Below are 6,528 nucleotides of genomic sequence, written 5' to 3'. Positions count from 1 at the left end.
ATTAAATCCTAAGATAATTAAAAGTTAGGTCCTAATAAATAAATATAAATCCTATAATAAAATTTAAAATAAAGTCCTAAATCAATGACATTACTATTTATGTGGAGGAGATAGATATATATTTAATTTAAAAAGAGGGTATTTTAACTAAAAATAATTCATGATTAATCCAATTTCTTAGATTTAATTATTTTAATTTTCGCCCAAAATTTTCTTTCTTTTTCGCGGCCGCCGCGTCTACTTACACTGCAGGCTTGTTCATTCGCGCTACGTGCCTATGCTGTGGGCCCGTTCGTGCACTGCCTGCCGATGTTGCGTGCCCGTTCGTGCGCGTTGCCTACCTCTGCTGTGGGCCCATGCGCGCACGAAGGTTCAAAGGCCCAAGAAGCCTTCAGAGTACGGTAGAAAGCAAGGGAGGATTCTAGAATCATCTGGAAGAATCTGGAATATTCTAGAATAATTTAGAAGCATGTATAATGTGTAGATAAGTATGGAAGTGTACAGAACATTCTAGATACTTAATTTTAATCATTAGATCAAATCTATCCTTACCGTCTATTGAGGAGGTGGAGACCTATATATAGCTTAGAGATTTCATTTATAATCATCAAGCAAATCAAGTAGAAATCAAGCAATTTCTCTCTCTAAGCTTTCTTAAGCTCTCTTTTGTTCTTCTTGCCATCCTAGCTAGCATTTTGCCTAGCATTCGAAGAATAAGGTTAACTAGCTTACTTGTCTGCGGGGAGAAAGTAGCTAGTGTCGCACAGTTCATTGGTAGAAAGACCAAGCCCGTGACAGTTGGTATCAAAGCAAGCTAAGCGTGATCCTTGAAATGGCAAAGACATCAGGAGCAAGTGAGGCTACCAGAGTTACCGAGAAGGTAAGGCTAACTCACAGTGAGTCTGTGAAGGACCAACCGAAAGCGTTCAAGCCACCCAAGAAGGAGAGAGGAAGGTCGAGGGACGTTGTGTCTGACATAGATGCCGGGCTAGCCAAGATAGAGCTAACTGTGGCAGAGGGACAAGATACGCTCGGGGATTTAGAGCAACGCATCGAGGAGCTCAAGAATGGAAGAGTAGAGCTTCAAAAAAGGATGCAAGCTGCCTTGAACGAGGGGATGTCCAAGTGTCGAGAACAAACCAAGACCATAGAGAAAACTCCCATTACCGAGGTTGTGACGTTGAAGGAAACGCTCGATGGTATGGTTGCTAGGTTGTTGGCAACCGAGGAAGAGCTTATCCTCTGTAAGAAGGCAGCTATCCAGGGAGGTGGAAGCGTGCCTATGGTAGTCTCTACTCCATCGAAGATAGATGTTCCGAAGCCTAAAGCTTATAAAGGCTCAAGGAACGCAAAGGAAATTGATAACTTCCTATGGAGCTTCGAGTAATACTTCAAGGCACTTGGCTTAGTAGAAGAAGCCAAGAAGGTTGACGTTGCTGCACTCTTCCTTGAAGATACCGTAATGCTGTGGTGGAGAAGGAGGAGTGGCGACATTGAACAAGGGACATGCACCATCAACTCGTGGGGAGAGTTAAAGGAAGATCTAAAAAGCAATTCTATCCAGAGAATGCTATTAGAGATGCAAGGCTGCCAAGTTACAGCGACTCTCACATACGGGAAGCATCAAGGAGTATGTTAAAGAATTCACAGACACACTCCTTGAGATTCCCAACTATACAAATGAAGAAGCCTTATTTTCATTCACAGATGAATTGTAGATTTGGGCAAGGTTAGAGTTGGAGCGCTGTGGTGTCCAAGACCTCAACACTGCCATTACCGTGGCTGAATCCTTAATAGAGATCAGGAGGCAAGACAGGCACAAGCCCAACCAAGAGAGGAATGGCAACGGAAAGGGTGGGGGAGACCACCACCACCACAAAAAGGAAGGCTCTTACAGGTTTGACAAGCCTAGAGAGGGAGGCCACCATGGCAATAAGGATGACAAAGGTGGAGATAAGCCACATATCAAGTGTTTCTTCTGCGATGGACCGCATAAGGCAAGAGAATTCCCTACGAAGAGCAAGCTCTCTGCGTTGGTCGAAGAAAGGGAAGAACACCAACGAGTGCAAAAGGAATCCAAGATAGGATCGCTACAACTCCTCGGTACTATTAAAATAAAATTCAGGATGCCTAAGTCCGAAAAGAAAGGCCGATTGTTCATCGAGGCAAAGGTTGGAGTCCGCACGGTAGAAGCATTGTTAGATACCGGGGCTAACAACAATTTTCTTGAGGCAAAAGAAGCAGAAAGGCTTGGCATCAAATATATGAAGGAGCAAGGGTGGCTTAAGGCTGTCAATTCGGCACCGAGTGCGACATGTGGATTTGTGCGAGACGTCAAAGTAAGCCTCGGTGAGTGGTCTGGCCTCTTAGATTTTTCCATTATTACGATGGATGATTATGAAATGGTGCTTGGTATAGAGTTCTTGGACAAAGTGAATGCATTTCCACTTCCATTTGCCAACACCATATGTATCTTGGAGCAAGGAAATACTTGCATGGTACCGTTGAAACGAGAAGCCAAGGTAAAAGTCATGAAGATCTCGACCATGCAACTATTCAAGGGGGTAGAGAAGGCTCAGCCCACATTCCTTGCGGCACTAAAGGAAGAAGTGGCAATCTTGCCGCAAGAGGAAGTGCCAAAGGAAATAACAGGGGTCCTAGAAGAGTCCGGGGACGTATTGCCTGTGGAGTTACCAAAAAAGCTCCTACCGAAGAGAGAGGTGGATCAGAAAATATAGCTAGTAGAAGGTACGAGGCCACTTGCAGCAGTCCCTTATAGCATGGCACCCCCTGAGTTCGAAAAGTTGCGGAGGCAACCAAAAGAGTTGTTGGATGTTGGCCACACTAGGCCATCCAAGGCTCCATGTGAACCACCGGTACTCAAGCAAATGAAACTAACTCTGAAGTAAGTAAGATGGCAAGCATCCCTTGCGGAGTCCGATTTTGCGAAGGAGTACAAGCTAGGAAAGGCAAACTTAATGGCCAATGCGCTAAGTAGAAAGGCAGAGTTAGCTTCCATCACTAGCGCTAACTTTCCTTCGTTGGATCAAGACAAGGTGGAACAAAACAAGCCCGCCGGTTTGTTAAAGCCATTACCGAAATCCAAAGAATGGCATGAGAAAGCCGACAAGGCATGTGCTCATCTAACCAAGGCCCCCAAGATAATGAAGAAGTGGGCGGATGGAAAGAAGAGGCACTCGGAATTTGAGGGGGGAGGCTTAGTGATGGTAAAGCTCCTTCCCCATCAATGCCGAAGATTTGCCAAGGAACTTCAAGGACTTAATCGAGGCATACAACGGGGACGCGAAGAGGGCATCGCCAGAATGATCGGGGGAGAATGTCATAGCCCGCAGATTTTCCCCTCTCGCACAAAGGCCCAAGAAGCCTCTAGAGTGTGCTAGAAAGTAAGGGAGGATTCTAGAACATTCTAGAATCATTTGGAAGCATCTAGAATAATCTAGAAGCATGTATAATGTGTAGATAAGTATGAAAGTGTGTAGAACATTCTAGATACTTAATCTTAGCCATTAGATCAAATGTATCCTCACCGTCCATTGAGGAGGTGGAGGCCTATATATAGCTTAGAGATTTCATTTGTAATCTTCAAGCAAATCAAGTAAAAATCAAACAATTTCTCTCTCTAAAAGCTCTCTAAGCTTTCTTAAGCTCTCTTTTATTCTTCTTGCTATCCTAGCTAGCATTTTGCCTAGCATTTGAAGAGTAAGGCTGACTAGCTTACTTGTATGCAGGCAGAAAGTAGCTAGTACCGCACGGTTCGTTGGTAGAAAGACCAAGCCCGTGACGTCTTTGCCGGTGGGCGTATGTTGCAGGCATGTGGCCCGCAGCTCGCGGCTACCCCATGAGGTCGTGGCTTGCTGCTGCCGCGGTTGGCCTCCTCGCGGCAAATTGCCCCGTGCCTTGCGGCAACATGCAGTTGCTGGGCCTGCCGCAGCTAGCTTTCTAGCAAAGCATCCCGCGACCCGCAGCTGCTTGGCTGCTACGGGCCCGTGTCGTCTCTACCGTGCCTCTGCTATGGGCCCGTATGGAAATTCGCTGCCGCAACATGGCTCGCTCAAATTTTTATTTTTTTTTAGCTTTAATTGCTTATCATGGAGACATATTGCCTTTTGGGGATCAAATATAAGCCTACAAGATAAACATAAAATAAATAAAAAATATAAAAATAATAAATAAATAAATAATAATAAAATCAAATAAAATAATAATAATAAAAATTTAAATGCATAAAAATAAAAATACAATTGCTAAGTTTATTGTCTATAGCTAGACATTCCTAATTATGCTCATGGTGGGTATTCATCTGCGCACTCCACCTCTTCACCATAAGCCATTCCTTTCAAGTATGGCTTCATACTTTTAATGCGAACATCTAAAGTGTTACGAAAGCTCTTGTCAATTAAGAATAAAATATCATCATATAATTGTTCATAAGCTAGAGAATCTAAATAATTATATGAACACTTATGGATAGTAGATTTAGGAGATAAAGTTAAGAAATCAAACACTTTAAGTTCTACAGTTTCTCCTAAAACTGTCATGGTAAGTTTTCTATCATGCACATCAATCACAGTTCTAGTAGTTACCATAAAAGGTCTACCAAGAAGTATAGTTTGCTCTTTATCCCTTACTGGTGTATTTTCTATGTCAAGCACTACAAAATCAACAGGAATTATTAACTTACCTACTTGTACTAGCAAGTCATCCACTATACCTCTAGGATATTTTATCGATCTATCAACAAATTGTAGAGATATAGTGGTAGGCTTCAACTCTCCCAAGCCAAGTCGTTCATACATCGAATAAGGCATCAAGTTGATGCGTGCTCCTAAATCTAATATGGCTTTTGTATGCTTTTTATCACCTATTGTAATATCAATGGTGAAGCTATTAGGATCCTTCATCTTAAGGGGCAATTGATGTTGAAGCATTACACTTGCTACTCGTACTTTTTCGTTGTTCGCATATCGCCTTTTGTTGGTGTTCAACTCTTCAAAATTTTTTGCATAAGCTGGCTTATTCCTGATAACATCCAACAAAGGTAAATTAGTATTAACTTTAGAGAGCATCTCAATACTTTAAAAAAAATTTCATCCTTTTTGCTCTTTTTGGGTTGGTTTAGAAAAGGAATAGGGGGTCTATAAGGCTGAGCTGCCTTATGAAATTCAGGTCCACAAAATGCTTCCTTTTCTTTCTCCTCAAGCCTAAGATTAGGCTCTACTTTTTCTTTCTTTATGCTCTCCTTATTGATTTGCACTAATCCATCATTTTTAGGTGTACCTGCATAAGAAGAAGAATTTCTTTAAGTTTCCATAGCAATATTATCGACAACCTCACCTCTTATAATAGTAGTAATGGAATTGGCTTGTTCATATTGACTTGAGAGTTCCTCTTTATTGAGCTCTTCAACAATTTGTTCCATTTGAGCTTCTAAATGTTTCAGTGAAACCTCAATGGAATCTATCTTTTTCTTATTCCTCTCTATCCTATCATGAGAAACTATCATAAATGATTAAAGTGTTTCTTCCAAACTTGGCTTCCTTTGTTCATTAGATCGAAGAGTTTGTTCTTGATCTTGAAAGAAATGATTGGAGTCCCTTTGGAATTGAGTATATTGGTCTTGGTGATAAGGTTGATTTTGATTTCTCAATAATTGTGGTGGATTTTGCTCATTGTATTTCCAAGAAAAATTTGGATGGTTTCTCCAACTTGTATTATATGTGTTGGAATAAGGGTCATTCATAGGATGCATGGGTAAGAATCCATCAAATTTGTTTGGTCATACATATTTCCTCTGTAATTATCAAAAGATGAACCAACATTAGCACCATGACCATAAATACCACAAATACCACATACCTCATTATTTGGTGAGTTTTTTTTATTAAAGTAAGTATTTTAACTTGCTTAGTCAATTCAGCCAATTGCATGGCCATCTCACTATTAGCTACTACTTTATTTACTTCTACTCTCTTTGTCCTCACACTCTTTTATTGAGACTTAGCTTCTAACATCTCAAAGATGTCATAAATCTCATCAGGTGTCCTTTTTAACATAGCACCCCCAGCTGCATTATCAACCATATATTGATATTGGTGTGTCAACCCATCACAAAATGATTGGTTAGTTATTGGGAGTGAGAATCCATAGTGCAGGCATTGCAATAAAAGTGATTTGAAGCGATCCTATGCTTCATGAAAAGATTCAGCATTCTCTTGATAAAAATTAGAAATCTCACCTCTTAATTCTTTGGTCTTTTATTGTGAGTAAAATCTACTCATAAACTTTTGATAAATTTCATTCCAATTTTTCAAAGAATTAGGAAGCAAGGTCATTAACTAAGCCTTTGCTCTTTCTTTCAATGAATAAGAGAAACACCTCATTCTTAGTTGATCTTCATTTAGTCCAGATAATAAGAAAGTATGAACTATAGCATAAAATTCTCTAATGAATGTTAATGCATCCTCACTAGGCATACTATAAAATGAAGGAAGCATATTAAAATGAATG

At 40.6% G+C, this 6,528-nt stretch overlaps 1 non-coding gene across 1 annotated transcript; it reads left to right on the top strand.

Annotated features, from left to right (window-relative positions):
• The first annotated feature begins 6,159 nt into the window (after positions 1-6,159).
• Positions 6,160-6,267, top strand: LOC112534707. Its single transcript, XR_003078984.2, has one exon. It is a non-coding gene; the product is annotated as a small nucleolar RNA R71 (small nucleolar RNA).
• The last annotated feature ends 261 nt before the right edge of the window (positions 6,268-6,528 follow it).

Source organism: Ricinus communis, chromosome 1 (genome assembly GCF_019578655.1).
Source record: "Ricinus communis isolate WT05 ecotype wild-type chromosome 1, ASM1957865v1, whole genome shotgun sequence".
Taxonomy (NCBI): Eukaryota; Viridiplantae; Streptophyta; class Magnoliopsida; order Malpighiales; family Euphorbiaceae; genus Ricinus; species Ricinus communis.
Note: the sequence above shows the minus strand (reverse complement) of the source record. Positions and strands in the feature narration are given on the sequence as shown.